The sequence below is a fragment of the Microplitis mediator genome, chromosome 3 (genome assembly GCF_029852145.1).
Source record: "Microplitis mediator isolate UGA2020A chromosome 3, iyMicMedi2.1, whole genome shotgun sequence".
Lineage (NCBI taxonomy): Eukaryota > Metazoa > Arthropoda > Insecta > Hymenoptera > Braconidae > Microplitis > Microplitis mediator.
In genome coordinates, this window is record NC_079971.1 from 24,309,595 (window position 1) to 24,337,095 (window position 27,501).

At 30.3% G+C, this 27,501-nt stretch overlaps 5 long non-coding RNA genes across 5 annotated transcripts; 1 reads left to right on the plus strand and 4 right to left on the minus strand.

Moving 5' to 3' along the window:
- Positions 1-2,317: 2,317 nt before the first annotated feature.
- On the minus strand, positions 2,318-5,542 carry LOC130664965 (uncharacterized). Its single transcript, XR_008989495.1, has 3 exons — positions 5,385-5,542; positions 3,796-3,918; positions 2,318-2,460 (listed from the first exon to the last, which is right to left on the minus strand). It is a non-coding gene; the product is annotated as an uncharacterized LOC130664965 (long non-coding RNA).
- A 658-nt stretch (positions 5,543-6,200) lies between these two features.
- On the minus strand, positions 6,201-10,582 carry LOC130665353 (uncharacterized). Its single transcript, XR_008989538.1, has 3 exons — positions 10,445-10,582; positions 8,309-8,434; positions 6,201-6,458 (listed from the first exon to the last, which is right to left on the minus strand). It is a non-coding gene; the product is annotated as an uncharacterized LOC130665353 (long non-coding RNA).
- Positions 10,583-14,517: 3,935 nt separating this feature from the next.
- Positions 14,518-16,596, minus strand: LOC130665151 (uncharacterized). The gene is made up of 3 exons (XR_008989515.1): positions 16,438-16,596; positions 14,880-15,002; positions 14,518-14,779 (listed from the first exon to the last, which is right to left on the minus strand). It is a non-coding gene; the product is annotated as an uncharacterized LOC130665151 (long non-coding RNA).
- Positions 16,597-19,403: 2,807 nt separating this feature from the next.
- On the plus strand, positions 19,404-22,591 carry LOC130665276 (uncharacterized). Its single transcript, XR_008989526.1, has 3 exons — positions 19,404-19,553; positions 21,510-21,621; positions 22,382-22,591. It is a non-coding gene; the product is annotated as an uncharacterized LOC130665276 (long non-coding RNA).
- A 1,723-nt stretch (positions 22,592-24,314) lies between these two features.
- LOC130665109 (uncharacterized) lies at positions 24,315-27,278 on the minus strand. The gene is made up of 3 exons (XR_008989512.1): positions 27,165-27,278; positions 24,680-24,802; positions 24,315-24,587 (listed from the first exon to the last, which is right to left on the minus strand). It is a non-coding gene; the product is annotated as an uncharacterized LOC130665109 (long non-coding RNA).
- Between the last annotated feature and the right edge of the window lie 223 nt (positions 27,279-27,501).

Sequence of the window (27,501 nt, forward strand, 5' to 3'; positions counted from 1 at the left end):
TTTTTTCAACGGTAACTGAAAATTTCTTCTATTTACTTTGAATATCATAAAAAAAAAAAAAGATTTAGCGTACTTGAGTCCTCGAAAACTTGGTATTTCCTTAAATACCCCTTTTTGCCCCTCCCTCCCCTATATATAATTTTTTTTCCTTCAGTAGACGTTGCTACAGCAGTATAGTATAGTAATGATTACCATAACAGAATCGTAACCATTCCCTGCTATGGAATTTTTGAATTTCATGATAATAATTATAATACTATCATCGTAATAATTACTATGCTATTATGGTGCTTATTACTATATACTTTGGTACTAACTCTCATATTGCTCTCTAAACATGAATAAGTGAAATAAGTGAATATTCACTAATTCTGAGTGCCAACTGAACCACTTTTTGAAATTAGTGGTTCGGTTTGCACTTGGAATTAGTGAATATTCACTTATTTTCACTAACTTATGTTTAGAGAGTACACGGATAGAAAATTATGGGAAGATTTGCTATGCATTATGGGAATGGTTCCCATAATGGTATGGGAATGGTTCCCATAATGGTATGGGAATAGTACCTATACTACTATAGGGATGGTTCCCATATATTATGGGAACCATCCTCATAATAGTATGAGAATAGTTCCCATACCATTATGGGAATGGTTCCCATATTGGTATAGGAACTATTCCTATAATATTATGGCAACTATTCCCATAATGTTATGGGAACCATCCCTATAATATCATAAAATTATTTTTTGCACAATAGTGTAGAAATTTTCCAAAATTTGAATTTTCTTGAATGTTTTGTGCTGACAAAAAATTCTTGTTAAAAATTTTAATGTTTTTTTGCCAAATACGATTTTTTTTTTCAATGTTTGAATTTTTGTTTTTATGTTTAATAATATTTCTGTGTATTGTGGAAGTGATTACCACACTTTTCTTTAAATTAATTTTTTCATGATAGTATGGGAACCATTCCCATAATATTATAGGAATGTTTCCTATAATAGTATAGGAACTATTCCCATAATATTATGGGAATGATTCCCATAATGGTATACTAACCATTCCAATTGCATTATGGGAATCATTCCCATAATATTATGGGAATGGTTCCTATAAGTTATGGGAATGGTTCCTATAAATTATAGGAACCATTCTCATAAATTATAGGAATGATTCCCATAATATTATAGAAAGTATTCCTATAAATTATAGGAACCATTCCTATAATTATAGGAACTATTCCTATAGTGTTATGGGTATCATTCCCATAATTATAGGAACTATTCCTATAATTATGGGAAACATTCCTATAATTATAGGAACCGCTCCCATAATTTATGGTCGTAATTCCTATGATGGTATAGGAAAAACTTTCACAAAATTATGGGAACCGCTGCCATAATTTTCTTTCCGTGGAGGTGATAGAATTTGTTCCAATAGTACTTTTTTTTGAAACCGTGAAACGTGTTTTAAGTGACTACAAAAAACTATAGTTTTGTTTATGGCCTTAAACATAGAACACATTTAATATGTGTTAAAATAATACACTTGTAACACACTTGGTTGTAGAGTGTAACTTTGCACGTATGAACCCGGCACGGAAAGATTGGAACCCCCATACAAAGTCGCCGAGCTTAGAAATTTTCCCATAGATCGGCCGATGCCTGGTTTGCAATGATTGGCCAATAAATGGCTAACTATACTGGCCCGTGCATGGTGAATCATTGGCAGCCGACTTTTGCTTATAAAAACGGCGCACAATTAACCGCCGTTCGTTGGCCAACGATTTGATCGAGTGCTCTTGATACCAAGCTTTGGCCGATGATTGATTGCCACGATTGGCCAATGCTTACGACTGCCATGCTTGGCATACCGTTATTATCCGATATTTAGCCGATCTTCGGCCGATACATGAAAATTGGCAGCCATTTACGACCCATTAATGGGCCAATTCTTTTTTTTTGTATGGGCCCGACTGGATACTGTTCTGCACCCGACGCTGCACCATAACTGGGTCGGGTGCAGAACAGTAACCAGTCGGGTTCAAATCTTTCCGTGTGATTAAACAAAACGATTTAGTCAATTATGAATGTAAATCTATATAGTATCAAAGAATAGAATCGTTTTGTATTGTTTAGCATCTTTGCTATCGATCTGAATCGTTTTTTTAAATCAGAAAACGCATAAAAGTAAGGAAGCATTCTACAATAGTGTAATTTATTACGGTGAATATTTAATTAAATATATATTACTTTCAATTATCAACAATAATTACTAGCGCAGTGGGGGTTGGGTTTAAATAATTAAATTTAAAAAATTTTCTTTTTAAATAAAATTTATTTCAATAGTGATTGTCAGGTGATTTTCACTAATTCATTTTTAGAATAGAGATTATTATCCTTCACATGTGCTCGTAAGTCTTTTACATCTACCGCTGCAACAAACCGAGTCAACTGCGCACTGGAAAAAAAATAACAAATGTTATTAATGTATATTATACTCAATTCAATATAATATATATGTATGTATATATATGGGCAGATTCATAACTTTTCGACGAAAGTGTGCGCGCGGAAGTCACCGATTTAAACACCGATTTTTTTTTTCGAAAGTAGGTTAGAAAAAAAAAGATCCTGAAAATTTCAGATCGATGCGATCAAATAAAATGCAACAAGTTGTAGATTAAACTGAACAGAATATAGTTAGGGCCAGATAGATCAACTGGAAGAGCACTCGGCGCGATACCGAAATGGTCTGGGTTCGAATCCCAGTTCGGGCTATCTATATTTTTCTCAATTTATCTATAAATTGTCTTATTGAAAAGGTTATTTGTAAGTTTAGGTTTTACTATATTTAATATATATACATATTAGGGTGGCCCAAAAAAACCGACTATTTTTTTTTTTTTCTATCTCGCATGAAAATTTGTTGGTTTACGATGTTTTAAGAAGCCTCTCAAAAAATCAGCTCGATAAAAAATTTTCAAGAGGTCGCTCACGAATTTTGAAAATATCAAAAATAATCGAAATTCGGATTTTTATTTCTAAATTTTTTTCTTTCTCGTAGCAGCAATAGTTTATATTTGTGAAACCATGACCACGCTGAAAATTTCAGCCCAAAATTTAAATATTTAAACGTCGCTCAAGAATTTTTAATGTTTCCGAGTACTGTATCTTGGATGTTTTCGAGCGACCCTTGAATATTAATAATAAAGCTTCTCAATTTTTTTACCATGAATTTGTATCATAATGAATAAAAATACAACCCGAGAAATAGAAATAATAAGTTATTTGCATACTTTTTCATTTTTTAATTCAATTTGTAGGGTTTTTCGCTTTTTCAAAACTTACCAAGTTTTATTGTTTAAGACTGTCCTGTATATTTTCGGTTATGCAAAAGTTATATTTAAGTGAAATGACAATAATTGAGTTATAAAAACTAATTCAAACTATTAGTTACATATTATCAGTTAATATTCAAAATTCTTGAGCGAGGTTTAAATATTTAAATTTTGGGCTGAAATTCTCAGCGTAGTCATGATTTCACAAATATAAACTATTGCTGCCACGAGAAAAAAAAAAATTTAGAAATAAAAATCCGAGTTTCGATTATTTTTGATATTTTCAAAATTCGTGAGCGACCTCTTAAAAATTTTTTATCGAGCTGATTTGTGGAGAGGCTTCTTAAAACATCGTAAACCAACAAATTTTCATGCGAGATCGAAAAAAAAAAAATAGTCGGTTTTTTTGGGCCACCCTAATACATATATATATAATAATAATATTTTGTTCGTACAAAGCTGCCTTCTGATGTGCATGCATAGCTTCCGGCAGCAAACAAAGCCACTACCAAAACTGCCAACAAAAATATCTTCATGTTAAACATCTCGTATAGTAGTTGAGTAAAGCCTTTGCTATACTGTAAAAAAAAAAAAACAGTATAAGTCCCAACTATCCTGGTGTAAAAATTACCGGTGTTAAATGTAACCCCGAAAACGGTTTTGAAACAACACCAAACTGAGAAACAAAAATGTATATTTTCAAGAAAAAATGATTAATTCAAAAATTTTGTCAAATAAAAATTATTGGACATGACTTTTTTAATTTTCCGATAAGAAAATTTGAAATTTAAAAAAAGAGGAAAGTTATTGGTTTCATTCCGATTTTCGAAAATCGAGTTTTCATCAAATTTTGATATTTTGAGGTCCTAGGAAGTTATTCTGACTATTTAAAGTTGAAAAAACGTAGTTACATTTTTAAAGTATTGAACTGTATTTCAAGCACGAAATAGTATACACGGAAAGAAAATTATAGAGTTTTGCTATGCATTATGGGAATGGTTCCCATAATGGTATGGGAATAGTACCTATACTATTATAGGGATCGTTCCTATAATTTATGGGAATAGTTCCCATAATAGTATGAGAATAGTTCCCATACCATTATGGGAACCATTTCCATAATGGTATAGGAATAGATCCTATACCAATATGGGAACCGTTCCCATAATGGTGTGGGAACTATTCCTATAATATTATGGGAGCTATTCCCATTATGTTATGGGAACCACTCCAATAATATCATAAAAATTTTTTTTTTCAAACTAGTGTAGAAATTTCCCGAATAATATGGAGAGATCCAAATGAAGCTTCTTCGACGCTAAATTTGTTAAAAAAAATTTTTTTGTTAAAAATTTTAATATTTTTGCTAAATATGGATTTTTTTCTCAATGTTTGAATTTTTGTTTCTATACTTGATCAAATTTCTGTGTATTGTAAAAGTGATTGCCACACTTTTCTTTAAATTAATTTTTTCATGATAGTATTGGAACCATTCCCATAATATTATAAGAATGGTTCCTATAATGGTATGGGAATTATTCCCATAATGTTATGGGAATAGTTCCCATACCATTATAGGAACCATTCTTATACCATTATGGGAACTATTCCTATAATATTATGAGAATAGTTCCCATAATGATATAGGAATAGTTCCTATAATGTTATGGGAATGGTTCCTATAATTTATGGGAATGATTCCTATTATTTATAGGAATAGTTCCTATATATTATAGGAATGATTCCCATAATATTATAAAAAGTATTCCTATAAATTATAGGAATCATTCCTATAAATTATAGGAATCATTCCTATAATTAGAGGAACCGTTCCTATAACGTTATGGGTATCATTCCCATAATTATAGGAACTATTCCTATAATTATGGAAAACATTCCTATAATTATAGGAACTGCTCCCATAATTTATGGTTATAATTCCTATAATGATATAGGAAAAAATTTCACAAAATTATGGAAACCGTTTCCGTAATTTTCTTTCCGTGTACTATAATTTGGATTTAAACTATATTTTTTTACTTACATTTATTCAGAAGCTATCGATACTTTGATCAATTACTTTATGGATTACTAGTGATCTAAACGGCTATTTATATCAATTTTCCCCACTATATTTTATTTAAGTGCCAATATGGCGACAATTGTTGTAGCAAAACTTGTTATAGTCTTTCTGTAATAGGAGAGAAGTTTTATGAATAGAATTATTCATTGTTTTTTATCACTTAAAATTTTTATTAGTTCCAATAAATATTAGTTTAGAGCTATAATGATATTTGCTTTATCTTTTTTTTTAATCTCTGTCCTGCAAATGACGGGGCAGGCATCCACACATGCAATTTTTCTCCCGACTATATTTATTTATGTAAGCTCGTGTCCTTTATGTAATCGCGTTGCATAAAATAACTAAAGTTTATCACAAAGATTTCAATTTTTTGATGTTAACGTTCATTCATTTTTATATGACGCATTTAGATAAAATGAATGAATATTATAAAAAATTAAAATTTTTATCATGATTTATTTATTTTTCATTAAATGACCCGGCGACCTTACGACGGGGTAGGGATGGAAACTTGAGATAAAGAATTCATTCTCGATTACGATTTTTCTTTAAGTGAATTTCCATTTTCAGAATTGATAAATCAATCTCATGAATCGATTCTTTTAAATTTAATCGATCTTGAGTAACCAAATTTTTTTTTTAAGAGAATTAAAGTTTCAGAAATATTTTTATCTTAAAAAAGTAAAATTTGACAATTTTTATGTCATGATAAAGCTTCAGACCGTAGAATTTTTTTATTTTTTTATTTTTAAATTAAATTTTTAAATTTTCAGCCAGCAAATGATATTTCTATACTTCGAATATATTTTCAAATTTAGTAGGAAAAAGTGTACATATATTTAACAATAAAATCATACATCATACAAAGAAATAGTCGTAATTATTTTCTTATAAATTAAAAAAAAAATGTATTTATAAACTGAGTCGAAAGTGAATTCAAAGTTAATTTATGGCAACTTGATCATTACATACTCCCATTGGAACGAGAGGCATCCATTGACATTTACCAGTGCAACAATCCATCTCAGGTTTGCACTGGAAAAATATAATAAATACATTTAGTACATGTAATTATACTCAATTCAGTATGTATATCGATACTGACATTCTAATATGCCTTATCCCACATTTGAGAAATTTTTCAGGACACGATAAAAATGTTTCATGGTCAGAAAAACAAAATTATTTGTAATATGTTTACATTGGTATAACCTATAAATTTATTTTCATGTTTTTCATAAAATACAGGCATTTGTAGTGAATAAATAATTTTGAATTGTATGCCGTAAGAAGAGTGAAAAATTATGCATACACTGAGAGAAAAATTTACTAATATTTGATAAATTAATTTCCCGATGAAAAAAGATTTTATACAATTGTATAAAATTATATACAAAAAATGGCCCGATCCAATTGTATATAACTGTATAGAAATTGTATACGATTCTACACAAATTATATACCATTCTATATAATTATATACATTTCTATATAATTGCAATATATAGAATTGTATAGAATTGTATATAATTATATAGAATTGTATACAATTTTCTATACAAATTGTATACAATTGGATCAGGCCATTTTTTCTATCCAATTATATATAGTCTATATATAATTATATATAGACCATATATAATTGATATATAATTCTATACAATTGTATAAAATCTTTTTTCATCGGGTTATGAAATATTCGACTGTATTTATTAAATACTATCCTACCCATATCAAATATCGATCTTTCCATCGACTAAATATTAATAAATTGATATTAACATTTAATAGGTCGCTGATCAATATTCAATAGAAGTTTATTAATATTTAGTAAACTTTTATCAACTATTGATATGTGAGATTTGTATATAGTATTAATGAGTGTGGTGGCGTTGTACCCTCTAACCTAACATATTGCCTTATACATGCGTTACAACTAACAAATTGTTTTTATGCTTGTTGAAATAATAAAAAAAAAAAAAAAAATAAAGTGTTATAGAAAAATGATTAAAAAAGTGGGGCTTGCTAAATTCCACCTAACCTATATTAACTAAACAAACTGCTTACATATCACGATAGTATATAAGATATGTAGAAACGTAAACTATAGATCAGTCTGTATTTATTAATATTTGATAATCCGCCGATCAATAATTGATAAACTGTTTATTAATATTTAATAAGCTGTTTATTAATATTTAATAAACTGTATTAATATTTGATAATGACCGACTTGGAAACAATCTAAGTAAGCTGTTTATCAAATATTGCTAAATTTTATTAATATTTGCCCTCGCAGATTTGAATCACGGTGGAAACACGGTGGGTTTGTTCCATTTTACCACTGTGTTTACGCGGTGTATCCACCATGATTCCACGGTGGCTTTACCACCGTGTATACACGGTGTTTCCACTGTGATTACGCGGTAGATACAGCGTGGAACCACGGTGGTGAAATAGCACAAAGCCACCGTGGAATCACGGTGGATCCACGGTGTTTACACTTCCACGATGTTTCCACCGTGATTCAAATCTGCGAGGGTGATAAATTCTTTTCTCAGTGTAATTACCTTCTTATTAATGTCGTTAATTGCTTGCTTAAAATTAACTTAAAATTGAAAATGTTTAGTGTGACTGAACCTATACGAATGTGGGATACGACATATTAGAATATTTATTTAAAAATACTAAATAAACAATTTGACCTCTAAAATTTTGACATAAGCTGCACAATGTTACAATGATTCCATTTTTCAAAAAAAGTGAAAATGTCAAATTTTGTGGAATACGCCCTATTAGAATGGCAGTATCGATATGATACAATATAACTTAATATTTATGCATAATATATATGTTTATGTATAATAATAATATTTTGTTCCTACAAAACCGCCGTATTTAACGCATGCAGCGTAAGTTTCGGCAGCAAACAAAGCCACTATCAAAATTGCCAACAAAAATATCTTCATGTTAAACATCTCGTACAGTAGTTGAGTGAATCTTTTGCTACACTGTAAAAAAAAAAAAAAACCGTAAAAGTCATACTGTCCTAGTGTTAAATTTAATAATACTGGTAGAGAATATATCTTATATTTTTGTCAATGCCGAGAAAAATTGCATTAACCAAATAATTGTTTTATTGAATTTGTTAATTGTATAGTAATTATTACATTATACACCAAGGGAGCAAAGCAGGACATTCCAATCCACGTTAACGTTAATTAATAAGACGGCGAGGGTGGCAAACACGCGGATTGGGACGTCCTACCTTTCTCCATGGTGTGTATCCGATTTTTGATCAGATCTGCATCTGAAAGTTTAAATTTTTGCCACTGTTTCAGAGAAGAATGGCGCTTGCGCTAATTTTTATCATTTGTTTTCTCATAAGAGAGAAGAATGAATTACTTCTAAACAGGCCAGGAATTGTGAAAAATTACTATTTTTGAGTATTTATGCAAACAAGAAAAATAATTACTTGAATTTCATTTTCTTTTTTTCTTACACGGAGAGAAATTTATGGTAACAATTACAATGTATTATGGGAATGGTTGCCATAATTCATGGTAACCGGTTTTTTTAAAATGTTGATTAGGAACGGCGCCCATAAATATTATAGCTATCATTACCATACTATATGGTAACCGTTACCATAATTCTTTCACATGTGATATGGAAAATGTTACCATAATGTTGGAAATTGTTCCCATACTTATGGGAACTTTTTCCAGAAAGTATGGGCCTATATCCCACAATTCCAAGTAATCCTTCCCGGGTCAAAAATAAAACTTGATTTAGACTTAGTTTACCAAGTCGAAATTTGGAGCCGTTTTTCACAAGACAAACCCGACTTTTTTTACGGAGGTACAGACGACTCTGTCCAAAGGTCCTCTGCCTAAAGGTTCCCTCTGTCTATAGGTTCCAGGATAGATTGCTTAAAGGTTCCCGGATATTCCCCCACCCGCTTTCTCGAGAGACGAATCACAATTCAGTTTTCGAGCGCTAACTTTAAATGCACGTTTTTATGAGGTTATGTTTACTGCGCAATGTGTTCGTTTTAGCGTGCGCCTCGGCGCTCGAGAGGAATGTATTGGAGGGGAAGTGCTGATGGTGGGGAGGGAACCTTTAGGCAATGGTCCTGTCCCGACGTGGAACCTTTAGACAGAGTCGACTGTATGAAATATATTAAGTTTTTGCCTTGGTTTAGACTTAGCTGGCTTACTTAGTCACGATTTAAGACGAAAAAGTTTAAATCAAGTCGAAATTGACTTGATTTAGACTTATTTGACTTAAATTATAAGACGAAAAAGTCAAAACTAAGCCGAAATAATTTGTATATATAAAGGTGGAAGTAAGGCGAATAAATAACTTATTTTCGACTTGGTTTAGCAAGTCAAAAGTAAGGTGAATGACTATCGTGCTCAAAGTAAAGACGAATAAGTTGAAACTAAGATGAAAAAAGTTCAAAAAGTTTAAAAAAATTAAATTTAAGTCGAAGAAGTCGAAAAAACCATTTTTATATAGTGGAAACCTAAACATGTAAACATGCAAATAACCTTCTCAATAAGACAATTTATAGATAAATTGAGAAAAATATAGATAGCCCGAACTGGAAATCGAACCCAGACCAATTCGGTATCGCGCCGAGTGCTCTACCAGTTGAGCTATCCGGCACTATACTATATTCCGTTCAATTTGATCTATAACTTATTGAGCCACACCGTCCTTCGTACGGTAATCTTATCAAAAAATCGTCGGCAAATCGATAACTTCAAAAGAAAATAAGGCGAAGCGAGCCTGAATCAAGTTTTAATTTTGACCCGGGTTACCATACTGGTATGGGATAATATTTCATAAACGTACTAATAGGAACGGTTACCATAAATTTCTCTCCGTGTACTACTGTAAGGGTGTTAAAATTTTTCCCGGTGTTAAAAAAAAGTAGTTTCACGTGTAAGGATGTTGTGGATTTTAAGTAAAAAATACTATATAATTTAGATGTAAAATACATTTTTTTTACTTACATTTATTCAGAAGCTATCGGTACTTTGACCAATTAATTTATTAATTAGTAATACTTTATATGGTAATTTATATCGATTGTCCCTACTATATATTTATTTACGTAAGCTCGTGTCCCTTGTGTAATTGCGTTGTATAAAATAACTGAAGATTATCATAAATAGATAAATTTTTTTTATGATAACGTTCATTCATTTTATATGACGCTTTTAGATAAAATGAATGAGCATTATCGTAAAAAATTTAATTTTTATATCATGATTTGTTTATTTTTTCATTAAATGACCCAATAGCTTTGCACCAGAGTCGCATTAAGTAACATTAGTATTTACAAAACACCAATACGAAAAAAATATATATCCGGATATATCCAGAGCAAACTGCATAGATGAGACCTATATTTGAGTATATGTCACATATATGCAGTTTGGCCTGAATATATCTGGATATATACTGTTTTCCTATGGGTACATATGGCGCCTATGAGTATTCAACCAAAGATCTAATGCAGACTACGATGATCATATCAGTATATTAGGGTGGCGCAAAAAAACCGATTATTTTTTTTTTCCATCTCACATTAAAATTTGTTGGTTTACGATGTTTTAAGAAGCCTCTCCACAAATCAGCTCGATAAAAAATTTTTAAGAGGTCGCTCACGAATTTTGAAAATATCAAAAATAATCGAAATTCTGATTTTTATTTCTAAATTTTTTTCTTTCTCGCGGCAGCGATAGTTTATATTTGTAAAATCATGACCATGCTGAAAATTTCAGCCCAAAATTTAAATATTTAAACGGCGCTTAAGAATTTCGAATATTAACTGATAATATGTAACTAATAGTTTGAATTAGGTTTTGTATTTTTTTATCACTCAATTATTGTCATTTCAGTAAAATATAACTTTTGCATAACCAAAAATATACAGAACAGTCTTAAACAATAAAATTCGGTCAGTTTTGAATAAGCGAAAAAACCTACAAATTGGATTAAAAAATAAAAAAGTATGTAAATAACTTATTGTTTCTATTTCTCGGGTTATATTTTCATTCATTGTCATGCAAATTGATGGTAAAAAAATCGAGAAGCTTTATTATTAATATTTAAGGGTCGCTCAAAAACCTCCAAGAGACTGCGATCGGAAACATTCAAAATTCTTAAGCGCCGTTTAAATATTTAAAGTTTGGGCTGAAATTTTCAGCATAGTCATGATTTTACAAATATAAACTATTGCTGCCACGAGAAAAAAAAAATTTCTAAAATAAAAATCCGAATTTCGATTATTTTTGATATTTTCAAAATTCGTGAGCGACCTCTCGAAAATTTTTTTTTGAGCTGATTTTTGGCGAGGCTTCTTAAAACGTCGTAAACCAACAAATTTTCATGCGAGATCGAAAAAAAAAATATAGTCGGTTTTTTTGCGCCACCCTACAGTATATATATTAGACTGATTCAAAAATATCGACTAATTTTTTTTTTCTTCATTATATCGAAAATATTATTGGAAATGACGAAATAAAAATACTGTGAAAGTTTGAGCTCTTAATATTAATATTAACAACTTCCGCATCGCAATTTTCTATTTCCCGTTTAAATAACATGGGAAAATTTATTTTGTAAGCTTTGGAATTTTGTAGCTCACGGTGGGACCAATAATTTTGAATGTTCAAGACATATTCTTATGGGAAATTTGACGCTCTACAAAAAAGGTCTCTTCTAATTTTTCGATATTTTTATTTCTTCCAAAGTAATTCGAAGTTAAAGTTAGATTGACGATAAATTTTCACATTTTTTAAATTTTTTTGACGCAACCATCAACTTGATCCGAAAAATTTATAGGACATTTTTTGTAGAGCATTTTATTTTCTACAACTTATCTCAGTGAAAATTTTCGATATTTCACTTAAGTCGTATGTTATTTGCAATTAACTGAAAACTTTCTTAAATAATCTAAATTTTGTTGCTTAAAATTAATTATATTAGATTTTCAGTTAATTGCGAATAACTTACGACTTAAGTGAAATATCGAAAATTTTCACTGAGTAAGTTGTAGGAAATAAAATGCTCTACAAAAAATGTCCTATAAATTTTTCGGATAAAGTTGACGGTTGCGTCAAAAAATTTAAAAAATGTGAAAATTTATCGTCAATCTAACTTTAACTTCGAATTACTTTGGAAGAAATAAAAATATCGAAAAATTAGAAGAGACCTTTTTTGTAGAGCGTCAAATTTCCCATAAGAATATGTCTTGAACATTCAGAAGTATTGGTCCCACCGTGAGCTACAAAATTCCAAAGCTTAAAAAATAAATTTTCCCATGTTATTTAAACGGGAAATAGAAAATTGCGATGCGGAAGTTGTTAATATTAATATTAAGAGCTCAAACTTTCACAGTATTTTTATTTCGTCATTTCTAACAATATTTTCGATATAATGAAGAAAAAAAAAATTAGTCGATTTTTTTGAATCAGTCTAATATATATAATATATTAGGGTGGTTGAAAAAAAATCGCTATTTTAATTTTAACTTCTCTTCGAATCAACCCGTAAACATTTTTTTTTCCATTACAAGTTTAATTACCCGTAAGCTAATGAATGTTTATCATATTTATGCATAGGACTTTAAAGCTGATTCTATTAATTTTCCAAAACCCTATGACATGTCATTATTATCAAAATTTGGCCCGCGCATGTAAACCTAGGACTCGTTGGGCGCCAATGTAACCGGTGGCCAGTGGTACACGGAAGGAAAATTCTACTAAAATATACGATGTTAATCGTAATTAACATCGTAATCGTGGGCTATACTTTTATTAGTGTCAATTTTCAAATGTCTCCCTAGTGGAAATTTTTCTGACTTTTCTCTGAATAACTCTGAAAAAGTCTTTAGATCTTTAGAACTAAGTTTTTCCGAGAAAATTCAGAAAAATTTCCACCAGGACTTATTTTAAAATTTACTACGTAGGTTACATTTCTTACTATTTAACATCGTAATTTTAACAAAGACTATTATGATTAAAAATTTTTTCAAAACTTGGAATGTACGCATTGTAAAAATAATAAAATAATAATTACAATTCAAAAACGATATATATTCCCATATTTATCTCTCTATCTACTTTTGAATAAAATTAATTATTGTATTACACTGCTGCCTCTGTTGTAATACATAATGTAAGTTATAAAAATTACGATGTTACATCGTAATGCTTATATAGTTACTCCGCCCTCCGTAAGAGGCGCTCGCGTGACTTATGACAGTTTATTCAAATCGTTCATATGGATCTTAAAAACATCGGTTTTATTTAACAATAGTCTAATTTATCACCAATAATATTTAATTACATATAAGGGAAGGGGGGGGGGCAAAAGGGGGTAGGGTAGGCAAAACGGGGTACCTCAAAAATTTGATGAAAAATAATTTTATATTTTAAATGGTTATTAAACATTCCAAAATCACTTCTGTAAATATAATTAAGCGTTACTTTGAATTTTTTTTGGTAAACTTTTTCAAAAATCAATTGTCAGTTGAAAAATATTAATGACGTTTGTTTTATGATAAAAACTATTAAAAATTTTTTTTCTTCTTTTGTCTCCAATAAACATGTAAAATATAATTTTTCTTCATGTAAATTACTCAAAAAAAAATTCAACTTAATCAAATTCGTCTAAAATCCCGAAATTTTTTTTTTTACCTTTTTTAGGGGATACCCCACTTTGCCCGCAGAAATGAAAAATTTTTTTTTTCAACGGTAACTGAAAATTTCTTCTATTGACTTTGAATATCATTAAAAAAAAAAAGATTTAGCGTATTTGAGTCCTCGAAAACTTGGTATTTCCTTAAGTACCCCCTTTTGCCCCTCCCTCCCCTATATTACTTTCAATTGTCAACAATAATTACTACTGCAGTAGTGCGCGGGTTGTAAGAATTAAATTAAAAGTAAAATTCAAAAATATTTCGATTTAAATTGAATTTATTTTCTTATATTTAAAATAACATATAGAACTTCATTGGATATAGAAAGTTTGATGAATTGTTAGGATAAAATAATTTCAGATGCTTGTAATGCAAATGCGTGAGGCCGTAGAAAATATTTATTTTTTAATATATTCAAATACAATTTTGAAATTTTTAGTAAGCAAATGACATTTCTATATTCAGACTACATCTTTTAATTTCGGTTTGAAATAGTGAAAATAGTGACTATTCATTGCCAAATAGTGATTGTCACATGATTTTAACTGATTCATTTTTAAAAAATAGCTTATGCACATGCGTAAAATGACCTCATAGCTCTTTGACATGAACCGGAGCAGCAAGCCGAGTCGCTGCCGCACTGAAAAAAAAAAAAAAAACAATGAATGTATTTAATCATCATACTCAATTCAATATATAATATATTATATATTATAAAAATAATAATGTTTTGTTCGTACTCCTGCGCCGGGTTGGCCGCATGCGAAGGTTTCGGCAGCAAACAAAGCCACTACCAAAACTGCCAACAAAAATATCTTCATGTTAAACATCTCGTACAGTAGTTGAGTAAAGCCTTTGCTACGCTGTAAAAAAATATACCAATAAAAGTCCAAACTATCTCGGTGTTAAGGTTATCGGTGTTAAATTTAACCCCGAAAACGGTGTGAAAACAACACCGCACTAAGAAACAAAAATATATACCTACACGAAAAGAAAATTATGGGAAGTTTTGCTATGCATTATGGGAATAGTTCCCATAATGGTATGGGAAAAGCACCTATACTACTATAGGGATGGTTCCCATATATTATGGGAACCATCCCCATAATAGTATGAGAATAGTTCCCATACCATTATGGGAATGGTTCCCATAATGATATGGGAATGGTTCCTATATCATTATGGGAACTCTTCCCATAATGTTATGGGAACCATCCCTATAATATCATAAATTTTTTTTTTGCACAATAGTGTAGAAATTTCCCAAAATTTGAATTTTCTTGAATGTTTTGTGCTGACAAAAAATTCTTGTTAAAAATTTTAATGTTTTTTTGCCAAATACGATTTTTTTTTTCAATGTTTGAATTTTTGTTTTTATGTTTAATAATATTTCTGTGTATTGTAGAAGTGATTACCACACTTCTTTAAATTAATTTTTTCATGATAATATGGGAACCATTCTCATAATATTATAGGAATGGTTCCTATAATAGTATGGGAACTATTCCCATAATATTATGGGAATGATTCCCATAATGGTATACGAACCATTCCAATTGCATTATGGGAATCATTCCCATAATATTATGAAAATAGTTCCCATACTATTATAGGAACCATTCCCATAATATTATGGGAATAGTTCCTATAATTGATGGGAATGGTTCCTATAAATTATAGGAACCATTCCCATAAATTATAGGAATGATTCCCATAATATTATAGAAAGTATTCCTATAAATTATAGGAACCATTCCTATAATTGTAGGAACCATTCCTATAGTGTTATGGGTATCATTCCCATAATTATAGGAACTATTCCTATAATTATGGGAAACATTCCTATAATTATAGGAACCGCTCCCATAATTTATGGTCGTAATTCCTATGATGGTATAGGAAAAAATTTCACAAAATTATGGGAACCGCTGCCATAATTTTCTCTCCGTGTATTTTCAAGAAAAAATGCTTCATTCATATGTTTTGTATAATTAAATAGAGCGCCAAGTAATTGTTTTCTTTAATGAAGAAAAATGATGAAATTATTTTATTTACTTATTTGATGCAAAAAAAAATGCATGTTGGAAGATCCCAAAGAGCGCACCTCAATCGCTCATTTTATTAGAAGAATAATAATTACTTGAATTTGAATTGTTTTTCTCTCAGTGCGGTAGCAGTGTTAAAATTTTTCCGGGTGTGCATAAAAAGTTGGTTTATTTGTTAAGTATCAGAAGTCCGATTGAATTTCAAGTACAAAATAGTATATAGTTTGAATTAAAAATATATTTTTATACTTACATTTATCCAGAAGCTATCGGGACGTTGACTATTTACTTTATGAATTAATAATAATCAAACGGCTATTTATATTAATCGTCCCGAATATATTTCATTCATGTAAGCTCATGTCCTTTACGCAATTGCGTTATATAAAATAACGAGAGATTATCATGAAGAGGTTAATTTTATTATAATAAAGTTGATTTGTTTTATCTAAACGCGTCATATAAAATGAGTAAGAGTTCTCATAGAAAAATGGATTGTTTATCAAGATTTATTTATTTTCTCATGAAATGACCCAACAACCTTGCGTCCGGGTCGCATTAATAAACAATACCATTGACGAAGCACCAGTATGAAAATAATATACATCCATAAATATATTTTTTAACTTTCCGCTAAGAAATTCGATGACTTTCGAAATTTCGGGGAGCTATTGTTTTCACCCCGATTTGCGAAAATCGAAATTTCATCAGATGTCGACGTTCTGGGGTCCTAGGAAGCTATTCTGACTAATTTCAAGATGATGTCTGAGTGTATGTATGTATGTGTGTGGGTGTGTGTGTGTCAGAAACGAGTTTAACGATCGACTTCAAAATCTAATCAGCTCTAGAACTTTATAAGCTGCGTCGAATGCGACCTCAACCATCAAAATCGGTTGATTTGTTCAAGAGATATCGTGGGAGAAAGAATTGGCAAAAAACGGTTTATTCGAAAACAATGGAATACGAACGTATTTTCGAGCTCGAAAAGCGGGAAGTTTTGGGGCTGGCCCGCAAGGTCAACCGATAGACAGATTTTTGTTTATTATGATGTCCTCTAGTGGAAGAAACCAAAAAAATCCTACGTAAAATTTTACTTTCGAGATCAAACCCATTCGAGAATGGGTGAACATTGGTGACTATTGGTAAACATTGGTGACTATTGGTGAACATTGGTGAACATTGGTGAACATGGGTCAACATTGGTGAACATGGATGAACATGGGTCAACATTGGTGAACATTGGTGAACATGGGTCAACATTGGTGAATATTGGTGACTATTGGTGAACATGGGTCAACATTGGTGAACAATGGTGAACATGGGCGAACATTGGTGAACATGGGTCAACATTGGTGGACATGGGCGAACATGGGTCAACATTGGTGAACATGGGTCAACATTGGTGAACATTGGTGAACATGGGTCAACATTGGTGAATATTGGTGACTATTGGTGAACATGGGTCAACATTGGTGAACAATGGTGAACATGGGCGAACATTGGTGAACATGGGTCAACATTGGTGGACATGGGCGAACATGGGTCAACATTGGTGAACATGGGTCAACATTGGTGAACATTGGTGAACATGGGTCAACATTGGTGAATATTGGTGACTATTGGTGAACATGGGTCAACATTGGTGAACATTGGTGAACATGGGTCAACATTGGTGAACATTGGTGACTATTGGTGAACATGGGTCAACATTGGTGAACATTGGTGACTATTGGTGAACATGGGTCAACATTGGTGAACATGGGTGAACATGGGTCAACATTGGTGAACATGGGCGAACCAATGTTCACCCTTGTTCAATGTTTCAAATTATATTTGTAATGTTTTACAATTTTCAAAGAAAACATCAATAATAGAATTTATTGCAGCTAAATTGTATCGTTCCGAGCCCTATCTGACGTCACGTGCGTTACAAATTATATGAGACATTTAAAAATCTTCATCATTAATAAATAAATGATAAATGAATAATTTTGATTAAATAAAATAAATTATTTATTAAAGGTCTGCTAGCAACAATTATACCCGATACACAAAATAGACACGATAATGGATGCTCAAATAGGTTAGGTGGTGCCGTGTAAGGTGGCGACTACGGAAAGTCGTACACACAAAAAAAAATTCTCGACTGAAGGTAAATATTCTTGATTTAAGAAAATTTTTTTGGAGACCTAAATTTTCTCAGATAAAGTAGAAATCTTCTCCAACCAAGATGAATTCTCATAGCTCAAGAAAATCTCGACTTGGTTCCCGAAAACGTTTGTCTTCAAAAATATTTTCTTGTGATAGTAACCGGAACGATACGGTATTGTTATCATAAGTATACATATTGTTGTGGTAACTATCTACGAGTTGCTATACTTTAGATCGTTCGAGGAACAATTTTTTTTTCTCCGTGTAATAAGTCTGATTTATTATTCAAATAGTGTAACATGGCTTTCTGATGCGGCGATCAGCTAACACTAAAGCGACATTTAGCCTTTCAAGCTAAAATCAAAAAATGTAACCTACATATTAAATTTTAAAATAATACATTTGAAAATTTACGCTAATGAAAGTATAGTCCACGATTACAATGTTATCATCGTAAATTCAAGTGGAATTTTCTTTCCGTGTAAGCATGTGACCCAGTAGATTAATGATTACCATATCAGTACCGTAACTGTTTCCTGCTATTAAATATCTTCGAATTTTATGGTAATTATTACCACTCTAAATCGCGTAGTAATAATTACTAAATAATCTGGTACTAATTCCCGAATGGTTGAAAGAAGTTTTAGCAACAGGATTTTCATTTTACAGCAACAGGACACATCCTGTGAGAGCGACAGAACAAAATTGTGTTGCAGCAACAGGATTTTTTCTTCGGAATTAATAGAATAAGCCACATGCGACTAGCCGACTACTCTCAAATAAAAATAATTATCGAAAATAAAATGAGCAATTGACGTATACACTTTTGGCTTTTCCAAAATTTTTTTTTATTTTTATTTCTATCTACATATAAGTTTTAATATTATGTAGTTAGTATATTAAACTTATCGCTCAAAGAAATATAATTAATTGCTTTTTTCCGTTTCATTTTCCGCAACCAATAATTCAAACAGATGTCAGTAATTATTGTGTCACTTGTTCGATAAATTAAACATTTTCAAGTGTTTTTGACGTATTAATTATTTGATTAGAGAAACTTTCCGACACGTAAGCCGAGCAATTAAAATATAAGGACGAACTTATGCAAGCAAACGTAGAGGAGTGGCAATCTATTAGTGCAATAGTATAAATAAGCCATTCAAAATAATGACTGTTCCAAAAATACTTAATCAACGTATCGATAGCATCCGCTAAAATGTAAGTACAATAGAATATTTAATATGAATAATGCACTAAGAGACAAATTTAATCGCCAGAAATATAAATGCTTATTAAAATTTTTTCAAAAACACCATTACATATTAATAAATATTAATTATATATAAGTATGGATTTTATTTTATAACAATAAATTCGATTGCAGAGAAACAATCGAGATTGTAAAGTAAGCAAATGCGCAAAAAGGATCTGGTTTAGGTGTGATGAAATTTTAACAATTAAAAATTACACAGATTTTGTCAATAAGTAATTTGGTTATTTATTTACACTTTATACAGTTAAATATGGTGAGAATTAACATTAGATAGCGAATGCGACAAGATAGATAAGCGATAGCGAATACGACAAGTAAAGCGGTTTAGAAAGCAGTGGAAGTTAGTAAGACTGCACGATGTAGATTAGAAATTGAGACGGCGTCTTTCTCCTTCGTTGCTGCTCGGTGGTGACGTGGCAGCATGGCTGCAGTAACGAATTTTCCCATTGACTTAAAAGCGCGCCAACAGGGAATAATTAGCCACCAATTTCTCTGATTGGTTGGCTGGTAGCGGGTTCTCATGCCGCCGTGACACGGTCATGAGCAAGAAATTGTATGTGTCGGGCGACTATTCTGACATTCAAGTCAGTAGCAAGTTCGGCTATTTCCGGTCGTAGCGGAAATGCACGAAGCTTTTCAAATTGCCTAAGCTCGTGACTGAACAGAGAGTATTTTCGAAAATAAAATTTCATTAATACACTTATGCAAAAAATTAAAGGAACAGAAACATTCTATAAATTTTTTAGGAATTTTTGGAAGGCTATAGAAATTTGTAAAAGCTGTAGAAATTTGAGCTTAATCGGTAGGGTGCGTTCGGAGATATTTCAAAAATAAAATTTTTTCAAAAATGTTTCATTTGGATAACTTTCATTTTGCTCGATGGATTAATTTCGAAATCTAATCAGCTCTAAAACTTTATAAGCCGCGTCAAATGCCACGCCAACCATCAAAATCGGTTAATCCGTTAGAAAGATATCGTCGATGAAGGAAATAGTAAAAAAAATTTTTTTCGAAAACAACGGCATACAAAAGTATTTTCGAGCTCAAGGAGCTCGAAAATAGCAGGAAGTTTTAGGGCTGGCCCGCAGGGTGAACCGATAGACCGATTTTTTTTCCGTGAATTTAACCTATCTTTAAGAATTAAAAATTTTTTTTAACGACACTGTATTAAATAATCTGTTAATTTATAAAAAAAAAATTGTTATTTAAAATTTCAGTTATATAATATAAAAAAAAAAAAATATCACCGTTTCTAAAACTGCCCAAAGTCGAAAATTTAAGATTCTAACCTAATTAACACTTTTAACTTCAAATGTAAGGATAACTTTTAATATTTTGATATTTTTTACTGCTTATAAATAAATTAATTTGTAACAAATTTTTTAAATTTTAATCTATCGATGGAATACAACTTCTTTTTAGATTGGATATATCTATTCATTAGTTATTTACAACATTAATTAATATAGTATATGAAAAAAAACGTAGTCGATACTATAATATACATGTATCAAATACTAATAAAATATGAAACGGAATTTTTAATAAAATTTTTATTCGCATTTAGTAAACTTTTTCTCTCCATTAATTACTGCCAGCAGTACTAGCGTAGCAGAATTGAAACAAAAGAGCGACATCTAAGACAAAAAGGCGGGATATTTGAAAAAAAATATTTAATTGAAATTAAGAAGTGAAATAATAATGAAATAGTTGAATAAAAATTCATATTAAAAAAATTACTTATTGTTATAAAATAATAATTGAAAATAAAATAAACGATTGAGGTGTTAACTTTTGAATATTCAAGCATTATTTTTATCATATTATTAAATAAGTAAATTTTTTTTTTAAATATTATTATCAATAAAAATAATAAACTATTAACGTTTCCATTTTTACAGCCAAAAAATTACCCAATACAAAATGTTTAACCACAAAATGTTCTTATTGTTAATTTTGGCAGTGGCTCTGTTTGCTGCCAAAGCGTATGCTTGCACTCAAGGCGGCGGAAGTGTATGAAAAAAATATTATTACATGTGATCGGAGAACTCGGAGCAAAATAAGACACCATTGTATATAATGAAAAGTAATTTTTTCTTAAATTCTTGGTAACGGTTCGTTAATAATTATGGGGTGAATCGATGACCCGGCTGGAGAGTACATTTAAAATTATTATTAGAATTAATATTTTTAAAACCATGGCCCATTTTATCTCACAGTGAGCTCTTTCAAGATTTAATAAAATTGTTTAGATAAGAAATTCGTGACAAAATGAAATGTTCTTCCTCTCAAAAATGGTGTCTCATTTTGCCTCACGTTTCCCAATTACCGACGATTGATTTACATATCCCTGATTAAACAACTGAATTCGATCGAATTAAACAGAATTAAATTTTTAATTATATTTAATTCAGATAAATTCTGTTAATTCGGTAGCTAACTTAGAAATGAATTCTGTCTAATTCAGCAGGAAAACCAGAATTTGTCAAAATTAAAACGAATTTAAATAATTCTATTCGGTTTAATTCTGATTAATTCGAAAGAAATTCTCGGATTTCTGGTTCTGAATCCGAATTAAACTGAATTGAAACGAATTTGAAATTTTTAAATCGGTTTTATTCTATTTTATTCAAATTCAAATTTTCAATTCAGTTGAATTCCGTTTTGCAGAATTTGGCAGAATATAACAGAATTAAAATTTTTAATTCGGTCGAATTCAGTTGTTTAATCAGGGATAATAATTTATTAATAAATTTATTGTTCTTCATTACAGTGCCAAAGTGACGGCAATTGTTGCAGCGGAACTTGTTATAATCTTCCTGAAATAGGAGATAAGTTTTGTGGAACCTCCATTTAATTGGTTAAAATTCTATAATTTATTTTTTTCCCATAAAATTACTCACCTATACGGTGAAATAATTTTTAAAACTTTGAATTTGCAATAAATTTTTTGTTCATGGAAATAAATAAATTAAACTAATAAAAAAACAATTGTTTATCAATTTTATTGTTTAAGCCCAAAACCTACTGCACTAATTAATATTTTCGAATATTGAAAGTGAAATACATATGAATAAATACTATTGTTAATAATCCAGAGCGGCCCGCATGAAAAAACTTTATATGTGAAAACATATATGATAGAATATATGAATATTATAATGTGATATATTGTACAATATATAAAATAATATTTATATTTTTGCCGTATTAATATATGATAATATATTGAAAAAAAATATATTGCTAGAATATATTATCAATATATTTATCAATATATGACTTTTTATGTATGTTTTACATATATATTTTAATATATCTTTTTTATATTGACGTATTATATTGAAAGTAGTATATTAATTAATATATAGTATTTTTTATATTTTTTATATATGTTTTCCAATATATTGCGAAATATATGGTTTCCAATATATTGTAAAATATATGGCACTTTTTTTACTTTTCTTAGGTTATTGCCAGTAATAATAAGGTCAATGAAAAGAAGGAGAAAAAATAATAAATTTGACTTTTTTTTTTGGAATTGTGTAGAAATTGAAAAAGTATATTGAAAAAATAAAATTTTCAATATATTGCGAAAAATATAAGTTTTAATATACTGGAAAAATATAATTCCAATGTACCGCGAACCATATATTTAATCCTATAAATTCTTTCATATATAATCAATTATATAGAGACCATATACCACTAATTATATGAGTCAAAATTTATGGATATATATATCAAGTTTATTATATTATACTTATAAATTATATATATACTATCCATATATGATAAGAATATATTGAGCATTATATGAGATAATATATATAGAAAAATACAAAACATTATATACAAGTAAATATATTATGATAAATATATAATCCAATATATGTACAAGACATATATTTTCCAATATAGATATTTTTGCCGCTATATATTTATCACATATTCACCATATATTTTTTTATATACATTTAACAATATATAACTTTTCCATGCGGGGATGTAGAGCACAGGTTCATACACGCGGTAAGAAATATTTTTTGGACATCACCATGCCAGTATTAGCGTGAATGCCATACTGTATGGTATCGAAGATTTTTATAGGTTATAAAATTGTATGCATAGATGATTCGACCATTGCGGGACTAGTAACATTGGCGATAGATGTCGCGAACGCCGCAATGTCAGTATGGCCGTTAGGCTTACTCCTTAATCTTGAAAACAGCGGAAAATTTCCAGATTTTTTTCTATAACGAATGAATGAATTTATCTATAAAGATGAGGCTGTCGGTCAAGGATCTACGATAACTTATTAATACTCGAAGATAAAAATCTGATAAATAAAATAACTGGGAAATTTACTTTACTGCGAGTGATGTCAGCCCTCGTCTGCGACTCGGGCAGCCAACCTCTCCCTACTCTGATGAAATCGTCTTGTTTCATCCCTTGTCACACAATATACTATTACAGTGCTGCTTATGTTGTAATACGATGTAAGTTATAAAAATTACGATGTTACATCGTAATGATTAAATAGTAACTGCGTCCTCCGTTAGAGGCGCTCTCGTGACTTATGACAGTTCATTCAAATCGTACATATGGATCTTAAAAACGTCGTTTTTATTTAACAATAGTCTAATTTATCACATCATTGGAATTAGAAGTTTGATGAATTTTTAGGATTGAATAATTTCAGATGCTTGTAATGCAAATGCGTTAGGCCGTGGAATATTTTTATTTTTTATCTTCAAATACAATTTTGAAATTTTCAGTAAGCAAAAGATATTTCTATACTCAGACTACATTTTTCAGTACCGGTTTGAAATAGTGAAAATAGTGACTACTCGTTGCCAAATAGTGATTGTCACATAATTTCAACTAATTCATTTTTAAAAAATAGCTTATTTACATGAGTGAGTCCCCATAAAATCTATTAAACATTTACCGGAGCAGCAAGACGAATCGCTGCCGCACTGAAAAAAAAAAATGAATATATTTAATCATCATACTCAATTCAATATATAATATGTAATATATTATAAAAATAATAATATTTTGTTTGTACCCAGCCGTTGGATTGAATGCATGCAAAGGTTTCGGCAGCAAACAAAGCCACTACCAAAAGTGCCAACAAAAATATCTTCATGTTAAACATCTCGTATAGTAGTTGAGTAAAGCCTTTGCTACACTGTAAAAAAATATACCAATAAAAGTCCAGAATATCTCGGTGCTAAGGTTATCGGTGTTAAATTTAACCCCGAAAAAGGTGTTGAAACAACACCGCACTAAGAAACAAAAATGCATATTTTCAAGAAAAAATGCTTCATTCAAATACTTGTTTACTTGAATAGAGCGCCAAGTAATTATTTTCTTTAATGAAAAAAAATGATAAAATTATTTTATTTAGGGGAGGGTGGGGCAGAGCGGCCCCCCTAAGCCAATTATTATTTTTTGTGGCTTTGAACCATAAGATTACTTTACTTTTGTCCTATTTCGAACAAATTTATGGACATTTTGCCAAAATTCTGAAAAAAATTTTTTTTTTTTTGTGGGGCAGAGCGGCCCCCCTTCAAAAAGTGATAAAAAAAATTTTTTTTTTCGTTTTTTTTTTTTTAAATTGTTTTCATCATTAAGAATGTATTTCTTTCTCTTGACAACTATTTTTGATTTCATATTACTCGAAAAAAATTTTTTAAAGCGTAAAAAATCGTTCACTCTCGATTGTCTTAATTACTAATTGTTATTTATTAAAAAAAAAAAATCAATTCTATAATTTTACTTTATTTCAAAAATTTATCAACTAAAAAAAAAATTTAATTTTTATAAATTTTTAGTGACCGAATTGGCCTCTTACATAAAGAAATGGCCGAAAAATATGAAAAAATAATTTTTTCGGGAGTTTCGGCTGGTTCATTTTGCCCCAGGTGTTATGCGTAGGGCTAGAAATGTGGAATTATAATAATTTTTTTTTAATTTGACGATAAAAATATGAAAAAATCACTTTTTTTAAATTTTGGGCTTGTCCATTTTGCCCCAAATGTCATGCGTAGGGGTAAAAATGCGCAAACATATCGGATTTATAGTAATTAGTCGAAAAAAAAAAAATTTTTTTTTTGGTCAAAATTTCAGGGGGGCCGCTCTGCCCCATGGGGGCCGCTCTGCCCCACCCTCCCCTACTTACTTCCCTCGCAGATTTGAATCACGGTGGAAAAACGGTGGGTTTGTTCCATTTTACCACTGTGATTACGCGGTGTATCCACCATGATTCCACGGTGTTTTCACTGTGATTACGCGGTGGATACAGCGTGGAACCACGGTGGTGAAATAGCACAAAGCCACCGTGGAATCAAGGTGGATACACCGCGCAATTACAGTGGATACACTGTGTATACCCGGTGGTGAAATGAAACAAACCCACCGTGTAACCACGGTGGATCCACGGTACGTGTTTACACTTCGACGGTGTTTCCACCGTGACTCAAATCTGCGAGGGTCTCGATACATGAATTAGCGAAATAAGGTAATATTCACTACTTCAGAGTGCAAATCGTACCACTAATTCCACAAAGCGGTACGATTGGCACTTTGAATTAGTGAACCCGTGAAAAAATATTCTGATCAGGCTTGATATGAGCTGATAAGGCCATATCAAAATTTTTGATGTATTCATATCTGGCCTGATATGATCTGATATGTCCATATTTGATTTTTGATAGGTCCTGATCTGGCCTGATATGAAAATTGGCCATATCAGGCCAGATCAAGCCTTATCAATTTGATATGTCTATATCAGACTTGATATAACTTGATAAGCTCATATATAATGTTATATTTATTTCTTATAGGTCCTGATATGGCCTGATATAACCTTATAAAGTTATATATACTTTGATATACTTAAAAAAAAAATCCCTGATCAGGCTTGATATAACTTGATATGACTTTATATAGTCTGATATATATATATATAAATTGATATACCTGTGAATAAAAATCCTGATCAGATTTGATATAATTTGATAAGCCTTTATAGAGGTTAAAAATATCAAGTTAACTCAAATTGTATTCGAAAAGATGTGTCATGAAAGTTGAACACGATAGATTTTTTTATACACAATAAAAATTTATTGATATTTATTTTTTACATATTTTTTTTAAATAAATTTGGTCTGATATATAGTCTGATATACTTATATCAAAGCATATATAGTCTGATATGGCCAATTTCCATATCAGGCCTGATATAGTCTGATCAGAATATTTTTTCACGGAAATATTCACTTCTTTCACTAATTCATATTTAGAGAGTATTTAATGCTAAAAAAAATGCATGTTGAAAGAATCAAAAGAGCGTACCTCAATCGCTCATTTTATTGGAAGAAAAATAATTACTTGAATTTGAATTGTTTTTCTCTCAGTGCGGTGGCAGTGTTAAAATTTTTCCGGGTGTTTAAAAAAAGTTGGTTTATTAGTTAAGTATCAGAAGTCCAATTGAATTTCAAGTACAAAATAGTACATAGTTTGAATTAAAAATATATTTTTATACTTACATTTATCCAGAAGCTATCGGGACGTTGACTATTTACTTTATGAATTAATAATAATCAAACGGCTATTTATATTAATTGTCCCGACTATATTTCATTCATGTAAGCTCATGTCCTTTACGCAATTGCGTTATATAAAATAGCTAAAGATTATCATGAAGAGGTTAATTTTTTTATAATAACAATTATTAGTTTTATCTAAACGCGTCATATAAAATGAATGAACGTTATTATAGAAAAATGAATTGTTTATCAAGATATATTTATTTCCTCATGAAATGACCTAGCACCCGTATAAAAATAACATATATGTAAAAATATATGATAAATATCAGAAAAT